General features: G+C 43.7%; 1 protein-coding gene across 1 annotated transcript in view; it reads left to right on the forward strand.

Annotated features, from left to right (window-relative positions):
- The first annotated feature begins 18,924 nt into the window (after positions 1–18,924).
- MGAT3 (beta-1,4-mannosyl-glycoprotein 4-beta-N-acetylglucosaminyltransferase) overlaps positions 18,925–24,594 on the forward strand; it is a 53,718-nt gene continuing 48,048 nt past the window's right edge. The window contains exon 1 of the mRNA XM_048502174.1: positions 18,925–19,928. The gene's annotated coding sequence lies outside the window, so the exon portion shown is untranslated. The remainder of the gene's footprint in view (positions 19,929–24,594) is intronic.

Consider the following 24,594-nt stretch of genomic DNA (forward strand, 5'->3'; position numbering starts at 1 on the left):
GATTCTTCCTACCATGGCAACTAAGTATTGGCTGAGCGTTATAATACTGTTTCCTACTGGTCAGTTTCTCTTCTGACTGAATGTCCCTCCTTGATAGAGGAATCTCCGATTAACCCGATGTGGAATAATGGGGGGGGGGGAATGTAGAACTTGTGTTGCTAAACATCTGCCTCCCCCCCCTACCCACAGGGGAAAATATGCAGTATTTAAACGTTTTGTAACTGTATGTTGTAAAGTAATTGCACCATTTCTTGAGTCTGTATCTATTTGCTGAAAAAACCAATCTTTCAAGTTGCTTTCGACCACTTTATACTACTACTACTACTAACATCTTAGCCACTCAATGGTTGATCGTAGTAGTTAGAAGGAACCCGTTGCTACCACTTGGATGTGGGATACTGTGTTGCAGAAGCTTATTTGTCCGGTTCCTGACCGTTCAGCATGAAGATAAGAAACTTGAATGCTTTTATAGAAATGTAGGCTGATGACAGGCATCGTTTTTTGTTCAGCTGTTAAGGTTTTTAAGCACACAGATCTATGTGTATCAGGAGGAAGGCCTGAGTGGCTGGCAGAATAAGCAGATGGTATTTCGGGGGTGTCACTTTGTAATGAGACTTCTTATGTGTGTAGTAAAATGGTCAGACTCTTCACAGCCTTGGGGATAGTGCCCGGATGAGTGTAATATTCTAAGATAAGAAATTCTAAAAGATACACTAGTGTCCTTTTAAAATTTGGAAGGATGTTTACAGGGAATGATGATAGCTATAACAGGTTCTGGAAGATAAAGGGAAGTGGTGATAAGGCTTTGTCCTAACCAGACCAGAGGTTTTCTAAACAAACGATGCTGAAGAGGCATTAGAAACCTCCCCGATAGGGCAGCTTTTTCTTGCTTTACCCCAACAATCTTAGCCCAGAGCATCTTGGGGCCGGTTTATAACATGAGAGAAGTGTACTTTAGCAGACTAGGAACAAAATGGGAGTATATAAGATATCCCAATTTAAGACACAAAATACTATTTTGATTATAAAGCGGCTAGCTCAAAACAGGGTGAAAGGGTAGGAGATGAGACTGAGGACTTCATGGAGATGAATTATTTTGCTAGGGTAAACTTTCCTAGACAGCAACCTATAATGATTTTTTTTAATTTAAAGAGTAATTAATATCACCGCGAGAAGCAACATTTCATTTTCAGCAGCAAAACTCTTTCTAACACACAGAAGGGGCCAAACAGCGAACAGCATTTAAAACGTTTTTGTAACTCTTTGGAAAGTTTGGAAAAACACAAAATCATAAAAACTGAAATACTTTTTCAACCCGTGGGCAAGTAGAATAAATCAGGAGGTGTTGTAACATGTAAAGCTGACAAAATCTCTGAATTCTGACCCATCTACTCCCACCCTATGAAACCAGTTTCTCAAAAGATACATTAATACCCAGGTATTTACTCATTACAAAGTAAAACAGAAACCACAACTGAAACAAGGTTGAGGCTTGCCAAAGCCAATTCCCCGTTTACTGTGCCCACTATATAGTGCACAGCAGAAATAACAAAGTAAAACTACAGACTGGTTGCTCAAAGGGGTGCCCGGCTTCTTATTTGTTTTGTTCTCAGGGGCACAGCTAAGGGTCTCTCCCCACTACATCAGACTCAACAGGGCAGGGGCATTGTAGGGTTGCCATGACACACACACCTGAGCCACATTCACCTCCATGGGAGTCTCAAGAGAGCAAAAGGGATGCTGCAAAGCTATTCTTTCCACTTTATTTTACAACCACCTGTAACACTTCATTGATTTTTGCGCTTGGTCCTTGGTCTGTTTTGGCGACCCTGATAGGAAACCATCCACATGCCAGGACTTTACATGGGAAGCTGTTAGAGTGAAAAATAATAATTTCGAGACATATTATTTTCTGCTGTATTTTAGGAAGGGATTAACATTTTGTAATGAGAATGTGATTATAAGGTTTTGCTTATGTTTTTACATCTCTTAATGATAGATAGGTCTATTTAGTTGGCCCTAATTTGAACGTTGCGAGGCACTGCATATATAAAATGGGGTTTGCAGGAGTTTTATTACCTTGAAGGCTTAAAAACAACTTACCCCACAAATCCATTATATTCATTATAAAAGGAATGCATCATACTTCAAAACAATTGTGACTACGACATCCCAATATGGTCTTAAATCACAGAGCAAGGAAACAAAATGAATAATGAATGTATGTTAGGATTTGAAGAAGATCATAGCTTAATGGCGTGGCTTAACTACGAAGTTTGGTCCCGGCTTACGCCTAATAGGGACCACACGTAAAACCCAGTGTTTGGTAGATGGATGCCCCTTTAAAACCGATACAATCCAAAAAAAACTTTCACAAGAACCAGCACTTTAGAATGTATTTTCAATAATGTGTGTTTATTAATACCACATATTAGAGATTAATGTTATTAATACTACATATTCAGATTTATTTTACATGATAATCTTGAAAGCTGCAAAGGATGATTATACATATACAGAGTTTTATTTTTCAATAGAGGGTAGAAGTGTGTTGTGTTTTGAAGCTAATACCTACATATTCAGATTTATTTTACATGGAAGGGTTTGCAACAACTAAATTTTAAAACAAAAGGTTTACTTTCTTTTAACATATAACAATTATCAAGAGCATTTAACATTGGCAACCCAACACTCCAAGGCCCTGTTCCAAGTCCATCCTTTCCAGTTTAGAATTCATGATAAAATGCAAAATGCAATTGCATTTTAAAATGTTCTCAGGGAGGCTGTTCATCATAACTGATGATCAAAATTACAAATTGAACCTCGGGGGGGGGGGGGGGAGTTTAAGCTATTCGACACATGCAGCTCTCTACAATCCCTTGAATGCAGAAACATTATGAACAGCTATGTATTCCGCGTCCCCTGCCTCTTTCTTCTATACTCCTTTGAGGATTTTACAATTTATTAATCACTGGAAACAAGCAGGTGCCAACATTAAAAGCGTTGCAGAAAATATAGCTATTATTAAAATATCCTACATTTGTGCAGGACTAGGAGTTTGCCTGCTCAGACTAAGGAGAATACCTGGAGATTTTCAAGGTGAAACCCAAAGGAAGGGGTTGCCCTCAGAGAGAGAGGACTGACTTTAAGTGGGGCAGTATGATACGAGAATCTACCCTAGAAGAGTTGCCATTTTTTCCTGGAATTTATACACTTGATTTACAGAAGATCTCCACCCACCACCTGGAGGTTGGAACAATATATGGCTTCGCGCCTCCTTAGCTAACTATTATGTATCTGAAATTCATTCCACTACCTATGGTGAAGAAAAAACCACATTATGCATTTTGAGAGACACAGTTATTGTAAAATTATATGCAAAAGCTATACCAAAAACAAAATAGCCACAGGCAACTAAAATAGCAAGGGGAGACTAGAGACTTAAGATAAATAAGTTTTCCAAATTATGTCACAACACCATTTAATAGCATAATATAAAAGTATTACTAGATTCAAAAAACTTTGCAGGCTCCATTGTTCAAGTTTCATGGCTGGATGCAATATTTCTAAAATTTACAATTCAGAACTGAAATTTGGAAACCATTACCTAAAAGGGATTGACTATTTTCATATTCAAGTACATTAAGATCTCATTAAAATACAATTCCACAAATATCATGCACTGTGCTCATTAGTGGACAGGGTTACAGGTAAAATGTCTTTTTTGCTCTAATTTAGCCCCCTTTTGCAAGAGGCCTCTCTAAAAAGATCGCCTTTTCTTTTTAAAAGGCACTTATGGTGCTGCGATTTTCAGAAGGGCATGTTCGATCTCCACTCTCCTCCGACTCTATCCCAACCTCCCCACCCCACCCCATGAGGCCAAAACTGGTGAGTGAATGAGAGCCCGAATGGGAAGGCTCATTTGCATGCACGGGCTCCTGAGGGATGCTGGGGGGACAATATAAGGGAAATATCTTCTTGGAGGGAGGCAGAAAGGGATGAGACAAATTGCAAAGTAAGAGTGATTTGCAGATGCCCTGAGGGATGCTGGGAAACTGTTTACAATGAAATTGAGACTCACCATAACTTGAAGGTTTGTTTGACTATGGTGACCATGTAAATACCCTAGTTGAGTGAGTTTTTTACATAGAGAGCTCTAGAGAGAGAGTTCTAGCCAGAGCACAATATAACAGTAATGAGCCTCAAAAAGTCATTTACGGGCCCACACTCCAGTCTGGAAAGGAGCCGTCAGTTTTTTAAAAAAAAGGTATTGTTATTAACACTTTTCTCTTTTCCCAAAACAAGGCCACACATAACGCTTTAAGAGTTGCAACACTAACTATTTAACACCAAAACAAGCTACCCTTACTAACATTTACAGCAGATACATATTCTCCTATACCAAATCATAAGTCCCTACTTTCCCTGAGAACTATATAAATAAATGAACAATAAAATAAAACCTCCCTTTTATTCCAAAGAATAGTTTAAAAATTCAGTCATTCACATAATTGGTCCATGGCTCCCATTTATATTTACTTATATATGAGTTCAAAAGGTATTCGTCCTAGGTTCACATATAAGGAGAAGCACCTTGTCTCTCAAATCTTCCGGCATGGGCACTTTATCTATTTTTGCACACCGCAGCGTGCCGTTTCAGTGCAATTCTTGTTGCGCTGCCCATTATGATAAAATAAATGTGCGTTGGGATCATGGTTTGGATCAAGGACTAGACTTCGGTAAATATACATAATAGGTAAAAAAAAAAAGGAAACCGATGATCATCAGATTATGATAACTTGACTGTGCACTTGGAACGGGGGGTCCAGAGATGCCTTTACCTTTCCACAGTCTCACACCCAAACAGGTTGAAAAGAGCAGCCAGTTTTGAAGGGGACAGTAAAAAATCTCCCACACAGAGCTATCGAGTATACCTGATGGAAGCGGTTGAGTAAAGCCAAGGAACCTTTGGTGATGCGCTAACAGGAACCCTCAGGTGTCGCCCTCTCGATAAATAAAAGTCAAGCGGAACTGTTTCAGTTGTATTCTCTGTTTTTTATTTCTTATCTGCAGTAGCACTTAATACCTGGGTATTAATGTATCTTTTGAGAAACTGGGAGGCCATATAGGGTTGGGGAGTAGATGGGCAGTAACTTAGAGATTTTGTCAGCTTTACATGTTACAACACCTCCTGATTTATTTTACTTCTTGCCCACGTGGTTGAAAAGTATTTCAGTTTTTATGATTTTGTGTTTTCCAAACTTTCCAAAGAGTTACAAAACGTTTTAAAATGCTGTTCGTTGTTTGGCCCCTTCTGTGTGTTAGAAAGAGTTTTGCTGCTGAAAATGAAATGTCGCTTCGTGTGATATTAATTACTCTTTAAATTAAAAATCATTATAGGTTGCTGTCTAGAAAGTTTACCCTAGCAAAATAATCATCTCCATGAAGTCCTCAGTCTCATCTCCTACCCTTTCACCCTGTTTTTGAGCTAGCCGCTTTATAATCAAAATAGTATTTTTGTGTCTTAAATTGGGATATCTTATATACTCCCATTTTGTTCCTAGTCTGCTAAAGTACAATTTCTCTCATGTTATAAAACCGTCCGCATGCTCTGGGCTAAGATTATTAAAGCAAGAAAAGCGCGTTCCTATCGGGGAGTGTTTTAATGCCTCTTCAGCATCGTTTGTTTAGAAAACCTCTGGTCTGGTTAGGACAAAGCCTTATCACCACTTCCCCCTTTATCTTTCCAGAACCTGTTATAGTTATCATCATTCCCTGTAAACATCCCCCCCCCTCCAAATTTTTAAAAGGACACTAGTGTATCTTAGAATTTCTATCTTAGAATATTACCCATCCGGGCACTATCCTGCTGTGAAGAGTCTGACCATTTTACTACACATAAGAAGTCTCATTACAAAGTGACACTGAGAATACCATATGCTTATCTGCCAGCCACTCAGGCCTTCCTCCTGATACACATAGATCTGTGTGCGTTAAAAACCTTAACAGCTGAACAAAGAAGCGATGCCTGTCATCAGCCTACATTTCTATAAAAAGCATTCAAGTTTTCTTATTAAGCTGAACGGTCAGGAACCGGGACAAATAGCTCTGCAACACAGTATCCCGACATCCAAGTAGCAACGGTTCCTTCTTAACTACGCATCAACCATTGAGTGGCTAAGATGTTAGTAGTAGTAGTAGTATAAGTGGCGAGCAACTTGAAGGTGGTTTTCAGCAAATAGATACAGACTCAAGAAATGGTGCAATTACTTCTGTATACAGTTACAAAGATGTTTAAATACGTTGTATATTTTCCACTGTGGGTGGGGGGGGGAGGCAGATGTTTAAGCCAACACAGTTCTACATTTCCCCATTATTCCACATCGGTTAATCCGGAGATTCCCCTATCCAAGGGAGGGACATTCAGTCCAGAAGAGAAACTGACCATGGTCAGACAGTAGGAAACAGTATTATAGCGTTCAGCCCGGAATACTTATTATGCATGGTAGGAAGGAATCAACTTTCTTGTGAGAACAAGTGTAAAAGAGATTGAAGTATAATACAGTGGCCAACAACTTCTCTTGTCATAGGAAATGATTAAAACAGAGTATTTCTGGCCCTGAATTTATTTTGCATGGGCAGGCTTTGCCTATCCTGAGTGGGTAGAGTTACAAAGCTTCCCGGAGTGGGGATTGCTTAAGCCTATGAATGATAACTCGCTGAGGAGATCAGTAATGAAGAAAGATCAAATGCAATCTCTAAAAGACAGAACTACAGTGATTAGAGGGGCCCTGTGGGAGAAATGTCACTAGCATGAAAATAACACATTTTATCAAGCCTAGGGATGGCACAATAAAAAAAAAAAAACACCTCGGGATGCTCCAATAATCCCATTGACCCTTAGAGTACAAAATGGCAAAGTTCAGAGTCCCTGTGGAAAAAACTAGGAACCAAACCCTCAGTTTCCAATAGTTGTGAGCTTTAGAGAACTGCTCTTGAATGACAGGGGCAGCTTTGATGGTTGCTGGAAAGAGCGGCCGGTGGCTGGGAGTGCTTGATTGTAAGGTCTATTGATTATCCCTCTGTATTTTTTTAAAAGACCTCCTGACAAAGTTAAACTCAGGAGTGTAGATATAAGCCACGTTCTCCGACTATTCTTTGGCAGGAAAATATCTCTCTTTGTGTTTGCTCATTGATATGCAAGACAGATGCTTTGTCCTGATACAGCTTCTCCTAACTTCCCTGCTTTTAGGACAAGCAGGGTTTACAAAAGAATGAAGACCACCTCTGTTTGTATTTTGCTGAAGCTGTCCTGAAGGCATGCTTTAAAATCATTCCAGAAAACAGCCAGGCTTTCTGCAGATGTTGAAAACTCCTACAGATTTTTTTTAGAAAACTACTGAACAACCTCACTTGCTACACAGCAACTTTAGATATATTTCTAGAGGAGGGCATTCCACCATCAGGTTTACAGGATTTTGGAGGGTAATCTAAAAGTTTTAAAAGGTGCTTTTTTTAAAAAAGCTGGTTTTGCAAAACTTTTGTTTTGCCGAGTGAGTATGTTAACAAAGACACACCCCAGTTCCCACGTTACTTTTTATGTATACTACTATGGGAATATAATTTAAAGAAATTTGCTTAGAAAATCCATTTGAATGGCACTTACCTAAAACAGTCCAGAAAACATTTTGTAGCCTTGAATCTGTGATTAAGTTTAAAAATGTGCAATTACAAATATGCCATTCTTAAGAATGGGTTTGCTGTCATTCTTAAAAGTTTTTTACAGCATTCCTGAATAAAAAGAAACTAAAATAGCTGGCTAGCTTAAAACTAAAAAATCTAAATCTAAGAATTGGTATTTGCAAGGTTTAGTGAGATACACCCGTTGGAAACAAGCGAACAAGCAAAAACACATAGGGACCGATAAATAACAAAGGTTTCCTTTAGGGGACATTTGCTTGCTTCTGCTTCACAAACATCTAGATCTGCCAAAGAGTTTGGGGATTTGCATAGAGATCTTGACTGGGAAATTCATGGAGGGAGAGTCTGGGGTGATGCCTGAGGAAAGTGTGTTTTTTTTTTGGGGGGGGGGGGGGGTGGCAACGGAATTATAAATGCTATGTAAGCCCCAGCCTCCAAAGTGAGTCTCCAGAGTGCTCTGTTTGACATATGGCAGCCAGCCACCGGAATCAAAATTGACACTCTGGTCTGGTTTACAGCGGCTCAAAACTCTATTTCTGACCCTGTGCCTGCCACTGCAGGTAGCTATGTAATGCGTCCTGCCACCCGACTGAATGCCTGATTCCACAGTTGTGTCCCCTGTGTGCGTGTCTTTTCCCCCCTGAGGAAACTAGGGCTGTGTTGCTTTTCCTAGTGCTGGGGTTCTGCCCATGATTTCCAGACCAAACTGCTTTCATTCCAGACCCCAGCTTTAAAGACCCTCAAAACTGCTTTCAATCTCCCCACAACAGAAGCGCCAGTGTGGTTGCCCTTGAAGAATTGGTGACTGGCTTTGGTCACCTAAGCATGCTTCGTGGTAAAAATGTACAACAAAACTCCCTAGGGATTTCCAGTAAGCTGCTACTGATCCGCCTCCACACCACCATCCTGGGTGCTTACAAGGAAAGGGGTGGGGAAAGCAGACCGATTGGTGGGAACATTCCTTCACAACACTTAAGTGTAACTTCTTAACTTTAGAATGTCTAGCAAGCTTCGAGAGTGCGTTCAATCTGCTTTTGGATTTGGTGGGCTAATGCCCATAGCCCGGCTCTGCATGAAAAGAAACCTAGAAGGGGGGGGTATATAAAACTGTAAAAGAATTCACACTATGAAATCATTAATTTAAATAAAAACCGGATTCCCTCACACAGTGCAAATGTCTGTGATTTGCTTAACTGCTATCAACACACTGGATTTATCCACGGATCTTTCAAGGTATGCCTGCACGATTTTCTTGCACTGTTTAAACCTACCTGCGGATGATAATGGCCCTGCACTTTGTAGCCCATAGTGTTGTTCAGATAAAAAGTCAATATTTATTCAAGAACAATGGTGGGCTTTCTTATTTTTTTTTTTAAAAAAGTCCTGTAACATATGGGAAAATGCATCAAGCCGTCAGAGACAAGAGATGTTTTGTGTTTATGATAGCGACTTGGTGAGGGAATGGCCTGGTTTGCATGGTTTTATTGGGACAGGTACTACTCTGCCCAGGGTTGGTGTGTGTCGCGTTTCTACTGTGCAGATATCTGCTTGAAACCCATACAGGCCACTGTTGCAGCGCACAAACGGTCTGCACTGTTTGCAAAAGCATATCTCGCTAAAGCCACGTTTTCAACATTTCAGCTGCAGGCTCATAGCGGAAGCACACATGGTTTTTCAAAGGGGGGGGATTTGGAGGCTCTGGGCTGTCTGTAAAGCCTCTCTCACGTTTTGGAATGAGAGAGATTCTACTTTGCACTCAGGGGCTGGAAAGGATGTAGGAAAAGGCTTGGGGGATGGGTGAACTATTTTTTAGCTTGGCATCTTGTAGGAAACACCTCAGAACTTGTATCCCCTATCCCCAATGGTTCCACGCCCGACTTTATATATATCATTTATATAAAGTGTGTGAAGTTAATTTAGCTTCCTGCAGGATAACTTTTCAAAGTCGGATGAGATTCGGGGGGGGGGAATGTGAAGGCTATTTTTAGATTCCAGGCAGGATATGCTGACTAATTGTTTCCCCCAATTTCAAAGGATGCTATTGTGTGGATCTCTGGTGCAGGGGTCACGTTGTGTATACCTTCTGTGTATTTTGGAAATGCATTAAAAAAAAAAAAAGTTTCTGCCAGGCCGAAGATTTTGGGGAAGGCACACACATTAGCAAAAAAAGGCACACAGTTCTAGGGGAATGAAGGAATATGTATAACAGGCTGCAAAGACCATAGACTGTAAAAAGTCATAGAGGATTGTTTGAATTTAAAAAAACACTGGGGTGGGAGAGGTGTGAGAAAGAGAGAGAGAGGGGTGTGAGGGAGGGTTTGCTTTTCTGTGTTCTCCACAGAAGTGTGTAAAACACTTTGGGTGCTGTGGGATTTTAAAACACTGGGAAGGGTGTGTGGAGAGGGACAGCTTTGTAGAGTTTTGGGAACTCTGGCTGGCTCTCTGCTTCCCTAAAACCTTTTGGGAGAGGTTTAAAACACAGAATGCTACGGGATTTTAAAGGACAGGGCTTGCTTATGCACACAGTGTATTTCTCCAAAAGGGCGTGTAAAAAACCGTGTTTGTTGAGGAATTTTACAGCTTTGGCACTTTGTGGAAGGTGCCCCTGAGTGAAACAGGCTTTCCAGAGAATGAGAAAGAAAAAAGGGGTGAGGGGGATTTGCTTCTCTGTGTTCTCCACAGAGTGTGTAAAATGGGAAAGTGTGAAACACAGAGTGCTGCAGGATTTTAAAGGACAGGGGTTTGCTTATTTCACACTGCTTGTTTCTCCAAAGAAGCTGATGTAAAAAATGGAGAAGTCCCCTTCTCAATCATTACATTCACTGTACCAGCTTCAGGGGAAACTGGCATTTTGCTCTCTGATCCCTGCCCCAAGACTACTGCCACTCGTTAAAACACAAACCAATTTCCACACACAACCCTAATAAAATCAAACTCACATTTCAAGCATTTTTTTTTCTCCACCCTTTAATTCTCCTCCAACTTTAATACACAGCCTTTAATTTCCCTCCCCCTTTTAATTCAGGGGGGCGGGACCGGAAGTAGCTGTCAAATTTGAAAAGGGTTATACTATCTACCCCCAAGCACTACTGCTATAGTTTCTGCTGTAATCCATGCTATAGTTTCTCACAGGCAAAGTAGGTGGGATGGTGTCCTTGTGGCTGCCACAAGGATGCCAACACAATTTTTAAGTTGTTTAAAAATGCTTCATGGGCCCAATCCTGCAGCACTTTCCTCTTTTTCCCTTCTATGCCTTTTTGAGTGCAGAAACAGCTGTGGAGTGTACATGCAGACATTTTGGCACTTAATAAGGCAATGTATGGTGGAGACAAGAACACAACCAACCAGGGTGTGGCCAAACCCACAGCATTTAAAGTTACTTTTAAATCATACGGATGGTGTTGTGCCTAGTTTGGTCCTCAGCCTGGGAAGGATGGGATACCAACAGAAGGGGTTTGCCCACAACCTTACAGGCCTTGTTACCACTACCACCCCCACAGCAAAGTCACACCATGGTTGCTTCTGCACAGGGACAATTCCCTGTTCTGTTCTGCCCGCAGCGGTGCTTTCGAATAGAGCTTCCCCCAAAGTTTCTCCTTGAGCCAGCCATTTCCCTTCCTCTCCAGTTTTTTTTTTTCAAATCTGAAGTAAGTATGTTGCTATTGTGTTAGAATGCTATAGCGATACATCTTTTTTTTTTAAGCCTGCTGATGAGGGCAGGGGATAATGGACAGAGAGGAAAAGTCAGATGTGTATAGGAAACTGTGCACACAACCCTATTTTCACACCCACATTTTCCCCACACCTGCCTTGGGTATGATCCTTCACCACAGCATGATGCGAAGAGGGGTGGGAACTAGATTGCAACCAACTAGTCAGCTGTGTAAATGATTGCTGCAGAGCGCCCTCATCCCCTCTGCAGAGCCCAGAATGCATCTTGGTTTTCTGAGGAGCTTGAAGCAATGAAGTGGTCGGCCAAACGGTTGGAGTGCAAACTGAGGAAAACTCAATGTAGATGGAACCAAACACAGATGGCAACACATGAACATCCTTCGTCAGCTGCAGTGATGGCAGTGGTAGTGACTTATGTTGGTGGGTTGGCAGGAATGACTATGAGAAGGGGGATGATGTTAGGCATGGGGCCCCCTTGAGTACTCTTTGCTCCTGGCCCTCTAAAACCTGGAACTGGCTCTGCCATCAACCACAGTATACTTCTGAAAAGGTTGACTGAGAGTAGGGTGTATCATGCTTCAATGGTTCTGCTATTTACCAAAATAGCCAATTCTAGAAAGTGATGTTGGGTGACTGCTGTTGAACCCTGTGGCATTTTTGCTTGTGGGGTCCTGCAGGGTTCCCTTCCCTCATGTACCTCATGCTGTTTAACATCTCCATGAAATTGCCAGGAAAGATCATCAGAGGATCTGAAGAGAGGCACCACCAATATGTGGCTGAAACCCAGCTGTATCCATGGCTATTTAAGTCAGGTGGATCTGTACAAGAGTCCAGAAAAGGAATTGCTTGGAGAAGAGCAATTATAGGTTTGGCTACAGGGATCAATGGGCACAGAAAGCTCAATCTGGACAAGACTGAGGTGCTGGTGCTCAATGGAGAACTAGCCCCAAGACTGAGGAGTCAGCTGTTGTGGAGGGGGTGGCATCCCCCATGCCTTGGGGGTGCTGTTGAATCCTGGCCTACGGTTAGAGGCTTCAGTCTGCTCTGTGCTACCTTTCACCAGTTTTCATCAGCTTCAGCTGATATACCAGCTAGAGCCCTTCTGTGAACAGTGTGATCTGGACATTGTGCTGTGCTTCATGCTCTGATTACATCCAGATTAGATTACTGCTGGGCTCTAAACGGTCCAAATGTGACAGCCAGGCTGCAGTCTGGGGTAGGATCATATCACTCTAGTGCTGGAAGATTTGCACTGGCTTCTCATTTGTCCCCCAATTCAAAGTGCTGGCACTTGCTCTTAAGGCCCTACATTGCGTGGGCCAAGTTACTAAGACTGTCTCCTCCCATATTTCCCTGTCCACCAGTTAGGTCCTGTCTCACAGATCTTCATGCCCCTGCTTTAAGAGTCAGGTGACAAACAAAGACAGGGCCTTTTCAGCAGCAGTAGGTAACTTACTAAAGCCCCATGGCACAGCAATACTGCAGTCAAAGCTCTGCTCAAGACCTGAGCTGATACCAATAGAAGTTGGTTTCAGGTAGCTAGCTCAAGGTTGACTCAGCTTCCATCCTTCCAAAGTTGGTAGACAACCTGGAGGTGTAGACAACTGGGGAAGGCAATGGCAAACCACCCCCTTAGCATAGTCTGCCTAGTAAATGTTGTGATGCGACATCATCCCATGGGTCAGAAATGACTTCGTGTTTGCACAGGCGGACTACTGTTACCTCACAGATGGGATGCCACTGCCCTTGGAGCTTGCCTGATGTCTGCGTTGGTCTCTTTTAAGCACCAGATCAAAACATTTCTACTCACCCAGGCTTTTAATTAAGAGAGTGATCTTTTAACACCATTTTATAAGGTGACAATAGTCTACAAATGGTTATTTCACGCTGCTCAGTTATCAGTTTTGTGCTTGAGCTGGGCTATTAAGTTCTGAATTTTGCTTAACAAATTCTAATGTTTCATTCATAAACTGCCTTGGGCAGGTTCCTTGTGGAGGTGGTCTAAAAATGTTCAAAATAAACAAACGAGTCTTCCTTCTCCTGAAGATCTGCCCATTCAGCCCTGCTCAGAATGCCTTTCCAGATAAAGACAAGCCCAACACCGGCCACAAGAAGGAGCTTTTCAGTAGTTTCCCCCTCACTGTGGAATTCACTTGCTCTGCAGACAAGTTCCAATGCAGATGATTCCAGGAGCACATGAGAACTTGTTTATTCTGCTTTGATATTACAGCGTAGCTATGCTGGCATTAATATTTATGCTCCTGCAGTTGAGATGCTTTTAGATGATTATTTAGAACTGCTTTAAATGTTTAGATAATTGTTATTTTTAAAAGATTATGCTGGTTTGTATTGTAAACTGACTTGTATTTTTTTGAACTGAATATAGAAAGACTGTGAACATAAGCGTTATCATAGATAGGTAAAGATGCAGATTATTTGGGTAACACATTCAGAAATCCACAGTGTTTATGATGCTTTTGTATTGTAAAGTGTGCACTTCTATCCCCCACAATAAACCTAGGCAGCACTGAGACCCAAGGTAGAGCACAGACTAGAGTTTTTTTTAATAATCTGAGACAAAACTAAAGTGGAGTGTTGTGGGGTTTCTGGGCTGTATGGCCGTGTTCTAGCAGCATTCTCTCCTGACGTTTTGCCTGCATCTGTGGCTGGCATATTCAGAGGATCTCTGAAGATGCCAGCCACAAATGCAGGCGAAACGTCAGGAGAAAATGCTACTGGAATACAGCCATACAGCCTGGAACCTCCACAACACTCCAGTGATTCTGGCAGTGAAAGCCTTCGGCAAAACAAAAGTGTATTCATCTGGAGATAACAGACAGGGTTGCCTACTCTGGGCTGGGAAATTCCTGGTATTTGGAAGTGGAGCCAGCCTGGTGAGGGTGGAGCTTGAGGAGGGAAGTGACCTCAGTAGGGTATACCGGAATCGATTCTCTAGGGGAAGTGATCACTGTCAACTGGAGATCAGTTGTAATTCCAGGAAATCTCCTGGCCCCACCTGGAGGTTGGAAACCCTAAAAGCTGTGTAAAGCACATTTAAAGTCAGGCATGTAAAATCAGGCACATCAGAAAAATAAACATAAAAACTGCACCCTAGCTATTTGCAGTATTCTAGCTTCGTTGTTAAAGGCTGCTGAACACAGGGCAGGAGTTCTTGCATTATTGAAATTCAAAAGAAGTTATTAATCATTCAGGGAGATCTTTACTCACTCAGCTAGAAAGGAAAAGTTAGTCTTTCTTTCCAAGCACATAGCTTCCAGCGCCCAACAGGTGTGCAAGAGAGTTAAAACAGGAATTGAAGAAGAAAGGTAGCTGGAGGCACACCCTGTAGGGACAGAGTGCCGTTATGAACCCCTGTGAACTCATCCAAACATTTCAGTTGCATTTCAGGTTAGACAAAGTATGGAGGTACCTTGTAGGAGGCAGCTGTTTCTCATCAGGAACTATCTAGACTCACAGCAGAAGACAATGGATGAAAAGTCTCTGTAAAGAAATATATATGAATGAAAACCACGAGAATATCATCCTCTGCTTTGGGTGATTGCGTTATCAGCAAAATAGTATATTTTGTTCCTGGGGAAGTAATTATCTAGTTGTCCTTCCTTGAATGCAGTGCCCGAGTGTCACAAACACTTGCTGAATGGTGTCAGTGACGTCACTAATGCTTTGGATAGAATTGGTCTCCACCATGGGCCCAGGCTATTTTATATTTTTCAAATATATTTTATGTTTTGTTTTCTTTGTTGAAAGGCTGAGTTCTCTCCTGCCATAGGACCACCCAAGAAGTGGATGATTTGTGTAACTTTTTTTCTTAATGGGAACTGCCAGCAAAGCTCTCTTTGTCTCCCTTCAGCAGCATTTTTAGTACTTTACAACTGTGTGGTAGACTGCACTCACTCTTCCTGTGCTGATGCACTGTGTGACTTTTGCTGTGTTTTCTAAAATGCAACCAATGGCATCTTATTGTAGCAAGGCTTTTCTCCCTTTCCATAACATGAAGATGAGTTGCAGTGGTTGGTGTGATGGACTGCAGAGGAAAAGTTAATTTTAAAGTGCAGAACTGTCAGGAGCCATTATTGTTTACATTCAGAGGGAGGCATAGAGGCCTAGGAACAGGGAAGCCATCCGTTTGGCGCAGGCAGCCCTGCACTCTGATTGGGTAAAAGATCTGATGACAATGAGAGGGAGGAGGATATATTCCTGTGGAGAACAATCTGAAAGGCTTTTGGATTTTAGAGTTCCTGAAATGAACAGCAATCTGCCTTTGCTGTGACAATACATAATAATTATGAGAAAAGTAGTGGCAGTGTGTGATTCTGTCTTGCCCTATTTGTGACAGCCTTGTGTGCTGTGGTGTAAAGCAAATATATGCAGACTAGGAAAACTGCTGGTAGGGTTATTATTGAAGAGCTCAGGCTGAAGGAGGGATAGACCTTCCAGGAAGGGCAAGAAGAATCCCAACAACCAATCTGCTATATGGGGCTTTGCTTTTGTTTTCTTCAAGAGAGCACTTTATATTTGTTTTGATGTTTTCTATCTGCAAGGGTACTGAAGTGAGGATACTAAAGTGAATGTACAAAGCCCGATAGAACTCGGTGTGAGTATCCACTAGCCAGAGTACCATCTAAAGTATAAAGTAACTGTGCCATCTTAGGAAACAACTTATTACCATCTAAGCTTACAGAAATGGAGCAAACTTATTTAAGTCTGTGCCTGAGAACAAATACTACTTACCTTCAAAAGATCTCTGTTGTAAATATATATATATTTCTGCTGCCTCCATTCCTTCATCCAAGTTATTCATCTCCCATTCCTATCTCTTCTCTGTTAAACAAATATTTTATTCTGTTTAAGTTATCTCTACCTCAATAATTATGATTATTTGTGCCTTATAAGGGTTTGCCAAGAAAGGTTTTAAAATAACGGACTTTCTTCACCTTTTGGGAATATAACAGGACTGAGGAAAAGTGCTTCTTATCATCTTACACTACCAAAACCTGCAGCTGCTCAATCTCTGAGGTGAAAAGGCAGGAAAATCTGACAAGCTTGGTCAGTGAGTGGTTCCCCTGTCTTGGTGATTTTAGGAAGGTGTGAGGGTCCGTTGCAACTGGATTAGAACAAACCAAGTAATCAGAACTCAAAGGGGCCTCCAACACACAGCCTGCCCTTTCCGATGCTGCCACATGCTATTAGGAACATTAAGCAACATGTGCACATACAAATATACTCCCAAGATTTCTGTGACTTGTGGAATGTGTGTAAATGTGCATGTAACCCCCATGCTCAGAATGGGTTGACCCAGTAAGGGGTGGAGATTCAACGCAGCAAGAGGCTGCAGAGCTCATGTAGTTTGGAGGAGACAAGGCTACCAGACTTGGACCTTGATTGGTATAAGCCCTTAACACCTTGTTAAGGTAACTGCAGTGTTGTTGGGAACTACTGGGAAGGTAGTTGTTTATTTTTGCTATGTTGTAAATGTTGGAGTTTATTGTTTCAGGGGAGTTTTTTTATGTTTGTAATGGGTGAGAGTTCTCCTGGAAACCTTCATCATGTTGAATCCTGTTCATCAAGCCCTTGGAGTCTTCAGGAGCCAACCCACTTGCAAAGAAGAATTGGACTTGGCAGTATCAGTAGACTGTAACTAGAAGGACTTGAAAATGCAACCTGGACAGGACCTTGAAGTGTGATGTTAAATGTTGATGTTATATGTTAAGAAAGTAAACCATTTTGTTTTTAAAATTTGTTGTTGCAAACTCATTCCAAGTTCTGCCACACAGAACCCACAGATAGAGGTTACATCCGCACATATGCCTATTAAGGCAATGGGATGCATATGACCACTCCTATGCATTTAATACTTTTTTTAAAAAAATCCTGTTCTTCTGAGGACCTCATGGCCCTATAAGAGCCACTACCCCCAAGAGATGCAGCAGCAGCAGCACTGATTCTGAGTTCAGAATGATGGTTGATGCAGGTGAGCAAAGAATGAAGGTTGCTCTGCATTCAGCCCTGCAATGGCTGCTCATGTGCGGCACACAGCACATGAGTTCAATTGCCCAATTCATTGTCATCCTTAAGAACAACTTCTCCTCTCTCTTCCTGTTCCTTGGCCGATCTCCCAGTTACATATAAAAGGCTGTTGAAAGGCTTAGTGGGGCTTCTACTAAGGAAGTAGATTTTACAGAAGCACAATATCTATCGCCAGGTAATTGAAAGAGGCTACGCAGGGATATCTACAGTGTTCCGGCATCGGAAAGGTGAGATCTAGTGTGGTGTAGTGGTTAAGAGCAGAAGACTCTAATTTGGAGCTCAATTCCCCACTCCTCCACACGGGTGACCTTGGGCTAGTCACAGTTCTCTCAGAATGCTCTCTGTCCCATCTACCTCATGAGGGGTCTGTTGTAGGGAAAGAAAGGTTATTGTAAGTTGCTTTGAGTCTCCTTAAAGGTTGAGAAAAGTAGGGTATAAAAACCAACTCTTCTGAGTAACCCTAACAATGTCAACAAATCTAAACAAAAACCTGAAAAAATTACTGTGGAAATGGAGGAGTGCTTAGTACTGTCTTTAAAAACCGACAAAAAAGGAGCTGTGTGAACACCTCTGTCAAATGTCATTAAGGGACAGGCTTTTAAACTAAAAAAATAATCACTGAATAAGTACAAGTTGAAAGCTTTTATGGCATGATCCATGAGGATGGAGTTGCATCACTTATCAATACTGACGTTGCAAGCATTGTTTTTAGGTTGGTGACTGCACAGTTCTGCCACCTGCGGCTTTCACTATTGTGTTTGCCCAGTTATTGAGCAGAAAATAGGGTTTTCTTGGTAGCAAATTAAGAGCCATTTTGAGTGCAGGGGAGAATACAACCTACCCCCAGCCAAAGTTTTATTGTACCCAAAAACATCCAGATTCTTGGCCGCAAATGTAAATAACAGCCCAACATTTCATGTGCAAAAGGGGGGGGGGGATGATTGTCCCCACAACATGCCTTCACAAAATGCCTGTATGCCCAGAATCTGAACAGGAGAAAGCAACAAAGCTTCCAGAAAAGGGGGCAACATTCCAGGGGTCCAGTCCACTCTGGAGGGGGAAGGGTGTCCAAGGATCTAGGTAAGGCATATTATTTATTTTCATGCGACTGGGTGATATATTGGGGCAGGGAGCGGAGCGAGGGCCGGCGGGACCTCTCGGCAGGTCTAGGAAAGGGTTCTGCTGCAGTCTTTACGCTCTGGCTTATTCACCTTTGCCCTGGAGGCGACACGGTCTCCATTCGGCCCATTTTACAGATTAGCCACTTGAGGTGGGGCGCGGAGACTCCAGATCCAGGCCTTCGCAGCAAGCCCTGCAGCCGGTTGGCTGCTCTCCCGCCGACACCCTTTCCAGGTGCCTTGGACGGGGGCTTCTCCCCCGCGGGCCGCGCTTGGTGCAGTCCCTCGGCTGGTGCAAGGGCTCGCCCGGCTCCGGCCCTCCTAAAGCCCACCCCCCCAGTCTCCTCCTCCCTCCCTCCCGTCGCCCCCTCCCCTTCCCCTTCCCCAGCACAAGGCGTTCCTTTGTATTCCTTCCCATTGCAGAGGCAGAAAAGGGGAGCGAGGGGGGCGCAGGGGAGGCGGGATCCCTGCTTTCGCTCCCGCAAACCTGCCGCCCAGAGCTTGCTGGAATCTCATCCCAAAAAGCCGCCGGTATATTTTCGGCTGGTTGGGGGCGGGCTGCGTTTCTCCCTCCCTCCCCCCCCCCCTTTTGCACAAACCTCGAATCCCACCTATACGGAAAGGCGGCGATGGTCATCGCGATGATGCTCAGATGACTTAATCTGGCCCCCTCCCCACCCGCGCACCAGCCTCGCCAATCTCCCTATGAGCTGTTCCTGAATCGCCTCCCCCCGCCCCCCCCCCCAATCCGCTCCTTTGGCGTATGGGGGTGGCAGGGATATTTTTAAACTGGATGAGGAGGAGGGGGCGGGGGGAGCGTGTTGTGATCCGGGTTGGCAGAGCTCGGGTTGGGGACCGGAGGGCAGAGTGGTGGACGCGGCGAGGAGGAGGAGGAGGACCCGGACCGGCGCGCACAAAGGGCTCGCAAGGGTAGCAGCGGGCAGCGCCCGGGCAGCGCGGGGACCTGCAACCCGTCCCCCGCCGGGACAGAGCGGAGAAGCCCTCCCCACCTGACTGTGCCACCCCGCCAGCATCTGGCTCCCTCCCTGGGCTGCTGCTGCTGCGGGGAGGGGGGGGCGGGCGGGCCCTGGAGCCCCTTCTGGGGCTGGTGCACGGGAGGCTGCTTCCCAGCGGGCTGCCTGCTGCGCCTTCGCCATCCTCCGCCTCCTGCCCCCCGGGTGGGCACCTCTCGCCGGCCGGGGGCACGCGGGGTGCGGGACTTTCGCCCAGGCTGAGCCATGCCGGGGGGCGGCCGCGGCTGCCGGGATCAGGGATGGGGCCAGAGACTGCTGCGGACCCCGCATCTCGCCACCGGGGGCCCAGGAGGCACAGGAGCCCCCACCGTCGCTGCCGCCGCCGCCGCCACTGCTGAAAGACAACGGGCGATGGGTAAGTGTGTGTGTGTGTGGTGGTGGGGGGTGTTCATTACCTCTCTCTGGCCCCCAGCATCTGCTGTCTCTTCCCGGACCCGCCTCCCCAATTGCCTCTAGCACCCCTCCCCATCCTACTGCCATGCTGCCCCCCCCCCCAGTTGCCTCTAGAATGTCTCTCTGCCCCAGGCCCTTCTCCTGCTTCCTTCGGTAGCCTTTGCAGTGAGCGCGACCCTGGCTGCCTCCCCTCCTGGCTCTCCAGCCCTCTTTGTGCTTAATTAGGGAAAGAGAGGGATGGATGGACAGAAATGATCAGGAGGGACAGATATCTGACGGCTTGTCATGGCCAGGGAAGGGGGGGGGGTTGCCCTCGGCCCCTTCCCAGCATCCTGCCAGCTGAGCGGTTCTGAGACCTGAGCACCAATCCATTGAGGAAACCTAAAGTGCTTTTCATCTTTTGCCTTGTGACTTACATTTGAGACTTTGTCATAAGTGTGTGTGTGTGTGTGTGTGTGTGTGTGTGTGTGTGTGTGTGTGTGTGTGTGTGTTGGAAAGGGATGCTAGGGATCTGACCGCCAAAGGACCCGGAGAGCCTTGCTGCAGCTTATATAGTGTGGAGGGGGGGATGTCTCCAGAAGCAATCAAAGGAGAGAACTTACCTGTAGCCGCAGGGGACATTTGCCACCTGAGCACACTAAAGATGCTTCCCTTTCAGGGATGCCATAATCCAAGCAATTCACTGTGTGTGGGGGGGGGGGGAAGGGGGGATACACTGAATGCAACACAAAGCCTTGATTACAAGCACACTTGGTGTCTTCCTCGCCACTGTATTCACAACACACACACACACCTCAAGCAGCACTGAGAGCCTACAAACACACCGGCACTGCAGCAAGGACCCATCTGCTGCCCGCACTGGCCATGCCAGGAGGGCATTGGTGGTGCATTTGTGCCAAGCCTGCACCATTCTGTGGGCAGTAAACAGAGAGGAAAAGTGGGAACAGTGTCAGGGATAGTGGGGGTGACATAAGAATAAACAAACATAGAAATTAGGTGTCCTAACCCCCCCCCTTTTTTTCCCCTCAGCTTTAGTAAAAAAAATTCCCCATCAGGTTTTAATAGGCAGGCTGTGCTTTGTTTCCCTTCTCTATAGGGCTTCTGTGACAACTTCAGGATTTTATCAGATATCTGTATATTCATATCCATATCAGTGTTTGTGTATAGAAGCAGGAGTCTTCCTGTGCAGCTCCATCCCTGTGAAATGTATGTGATTGTCCACACGAGCATAACACAGATGCTGGGAGGAGGAGCAGACTGTGCACTGCAGCTGCAGACCAGCTCAGGCTGTATTTACAGGAATGGAGGGTGGGAAGAGAGCAGTGGGGGCAAAGAGAGGAAAGGTTGGGCTATCTCCACGTGGACCCCTACCCACCCACCCTGCCTGATTTAACGTGACACCTGATGAGACATCTTGGCCCACATTAAAAACCTTTTCAGTCACCCCTTACCTGGGACCTAAACTGATCTAGCGGGACAGAATTGCTCTAGACAGTAGGACTGGACAATTAGAAAACGTATCCCAACCAAAGTATTATTTTTATTTTGTTTTATTATTGTACTTTTAGGATGGAACGTGCCATCAAGTCACAGCTGACTCAGGGTGATCCCATAAGGTTATCAAAGCAAGAGATGTTAGAGGGTCCAAATCATTAATTTTTATAAAAGCCCTGTAAGGTAGGTCAGTATTGCTTCCTTCATGTTGCAGATGGGAGGCTGCAACCTAGAGATTATGGTTAAGCTGTAGATTTTTTAAAAGCAAATTATGCCCTTTGGGTTAAAAGCATCAAATTTTCTATGGACTTGTAGCAATTACCTGATATGGATCCATCCTCAAATTTATGCCACCTTTGAAACACTTTGGGGATTTATTTACATTGTTCACTTGTGAACCCTAGCTGTATCAAGATGATGTTCCAACTTGAGGATCGTGAAATCCAAACAGAATTAGATGGCAAATATAACATGCCTGGGAATACAGACTGAAAACACATGTTCGCAATGTAATGTGAAATCGTATAATATCACTCTAAATCACATACACATGTATAGCAGTGTTTTGCTAGACAGTAAAGTTAGATACTATCCATCTTCAGACTTTGTCTGCATGTTGACTTGAGGGGTTAAGATTGTACATGGCAGCTCTGCCCAACGTCTGCATGAACATCTGCAGTGACACCTACACACATAAGTTGTACACTGATATGCAACTCCATGTGATTGTAACTCTGCTTTTTGACTCAGCAATCTGATCAGGTGGAAGATCCCACCTGCCTGCATGACTATGGGCCCCGGCCTGCTCCAGACGTTCAGTTGAATGCACGGCAGTCAGGGGTTGGAGCTGGCAGGTATAATTCTGCTTTCCTTCAGTGCTCATGTAGAAAAATGACTAAGGGGTTACTGACTCTGAAAAATCATAATTAAGTACCTAGAAGATCAAGAAAATGTTTAAAAGGCCACTAAATGTACAACATCTAACTGTCAAAACCACAAGTATTTATTACACATTAAAATCATCTATACATATAAAAGGCTCACAATAGCCTACCTCATGCATTCAACATCATACTTAGAATACAGTACAATAGGTCACTTTTTTGATCCTAACAAACAGATGTGTTTTGGCCAAATGGTCCTTTTCAGTTGTCAAAATTAATATGATCATGTAGTGTCAAGCTTCCAGACTACAAATAACAGTTATAAAGTTTTTTTTAATGACGAAACCCAACTGTTGAAGAGTTGCTTAGATTGGCATCCACCTTTTCCACACAAAGTCATTTCCTCTTAAAAAGTGTAATATAATGTGCCAATCATGCTAAGGCAAAACCTTATAATGCCTCAGTCATAGAAAATCCTTCCCTTCTGGAGCAAATGGATTTCCTATTACTTTTTTTTGTCCTATGACCTATGGCTATTTTTTCTGTGACTTTTCCTAAGCTTGGCTAAGAGTTATCCACTTGGGTATCTATTTAGATCCACTCTCCCCTTTCTAGCTCTAGTACTACCCTGTTTCCCCGAATATAAGACATCCCCGGAAAATAAGACGTAGTAGAGGTTTTGCTGAAGTGCGAAATATAAGGCATCCCCCCAAAGTAAGATGTAGCAAAGTTTTTGTTTGGAAGCATGCCTGATGAACAGAACACAGAAATATAAGACATCCCCTGAAAATAAGACATAGCGCATCTTTGGGAGCAAAAATTAATATAAGACACTGTCTTATTTTCGGGGAAACACGGTAGATACCTTTTGGATTTCTTTAAAATACCTGTTCCTTGTAAATGTTCCTGCTAGAAGACTGGACATACTGTACTGTGCTTTCTTGGTGGGATTCTCTTAGGATCATGACCTTCTTATAAATCTTGTTTCATTGACTTTAAACAATTCATTGGCTCTGCCCCTCTGAATTATTGCATACCTTCCAAGTAGCACCATGGTATCATCAAGAATATGTGTTGGGGATTCTCCATTTTGAAAGTTTAATGAGTCCCCAGCTATTGGTTTTTTTTTGGGGGGGGGGTTGCTTTTTGCAGCAAAGAATGATGTCTTACTATGCTGAATGCATAAGATATGGACTGTGTTTGGGTTTTCATTGGACCTAAGTTGGCTGCAATTCCATGTACTGCAATGTACCTGTGGTATGTTCTTGCTGGAATACATTGCAAGTTGGAAGCAATGATGATAACAACTTCTGTGCTGTCTGGCCCATAGTATGCTGTGTCTGACTGATCAGCTGGGTTTCAACTTTCTTGAGAGAGTTTGGCTCAAAGTGTACTTTTTTCCTGCCAGCTGAACATAGTACTCAGGCCCTGAATGTACTACACATGTCATTATTTTCTTTTTAAAATGGGGGTTCTGTGTAATGTAGGCATCCCATGCCATGCTGAACCTGTCCACATGCTCCTCATGTCACAAGAAATGTGGCAGGTACCTTGTGTTGATATAAATGTTCGGCAGGATCCTGATGTAAGTACCTCTTCAGCCAGTTTGAGGGCTGAATCTGAAGGTTGGGCTACTGCCTTGATCTTCATTAGAAGGCCTGTCTTGTTGCCAGGTCCTGGTTCACCACAGCTGATCCCCCTGCTTAAAAAGAGCCTCTGGTCTAACATGGTATTAGAAAAATCTGGAGAAGAAAGCACAATAATTTTTCAGTGTTGTGATGTGGGCCTTTTCTTTTTTTTGCTTGAGCATTCTTTCTGAAGAACAATAACACTTTGTTTTTCTGGTTTTGGTTCTGTGATTGGTTCAGATCTCTCTCATAACCAAGAGGCAGTCTTGTTCCTGGTCCAGTCTGGATGAACCTCTAATGGTATCCTCTTCAGTAGAACCTATTATGTCCTTGGCATCTTAGGAAGTCACTACAGTCTTCATGATTGTGACCAGAGCTGAGACTTGCTCAGCAAAGAACATTTGCATGCCTGGTTCTTGTTTATAGTGATTTGTTCTTTCCTTGCTGCTGAGGGAATCTTACTTGTCCAAAATCATTCTGAATAGTTCAGGGCTTGCTCGTCTTCTCAGTACCAGGCTAGCTGCCCACCTGCTGCACCTGCATCTGTTTTCCTGAAGGCATTGATTTGTTCGCGGGTCTGATCTAGTGCTGTAGTGAAGAATGGGTCCTTTGTTTTGTCCAC

Source organism: Sphaerodactylus townsendi, linkage group LG06, assembly GCF_021028975.2.
Source record: "Sphaerodactylus townsendi isolate TG3544 linkage group LG06, MPM_Stown_v2.3, whole genome shotgun sequence".
NCBI classification, from domain to species: Eukaryota; Metazoa; Chordata; class Lepidosauria; order Squamata; family Sphaerodactylidae; genus Sphaerodactylus; species Sphaerodactylus townsendi.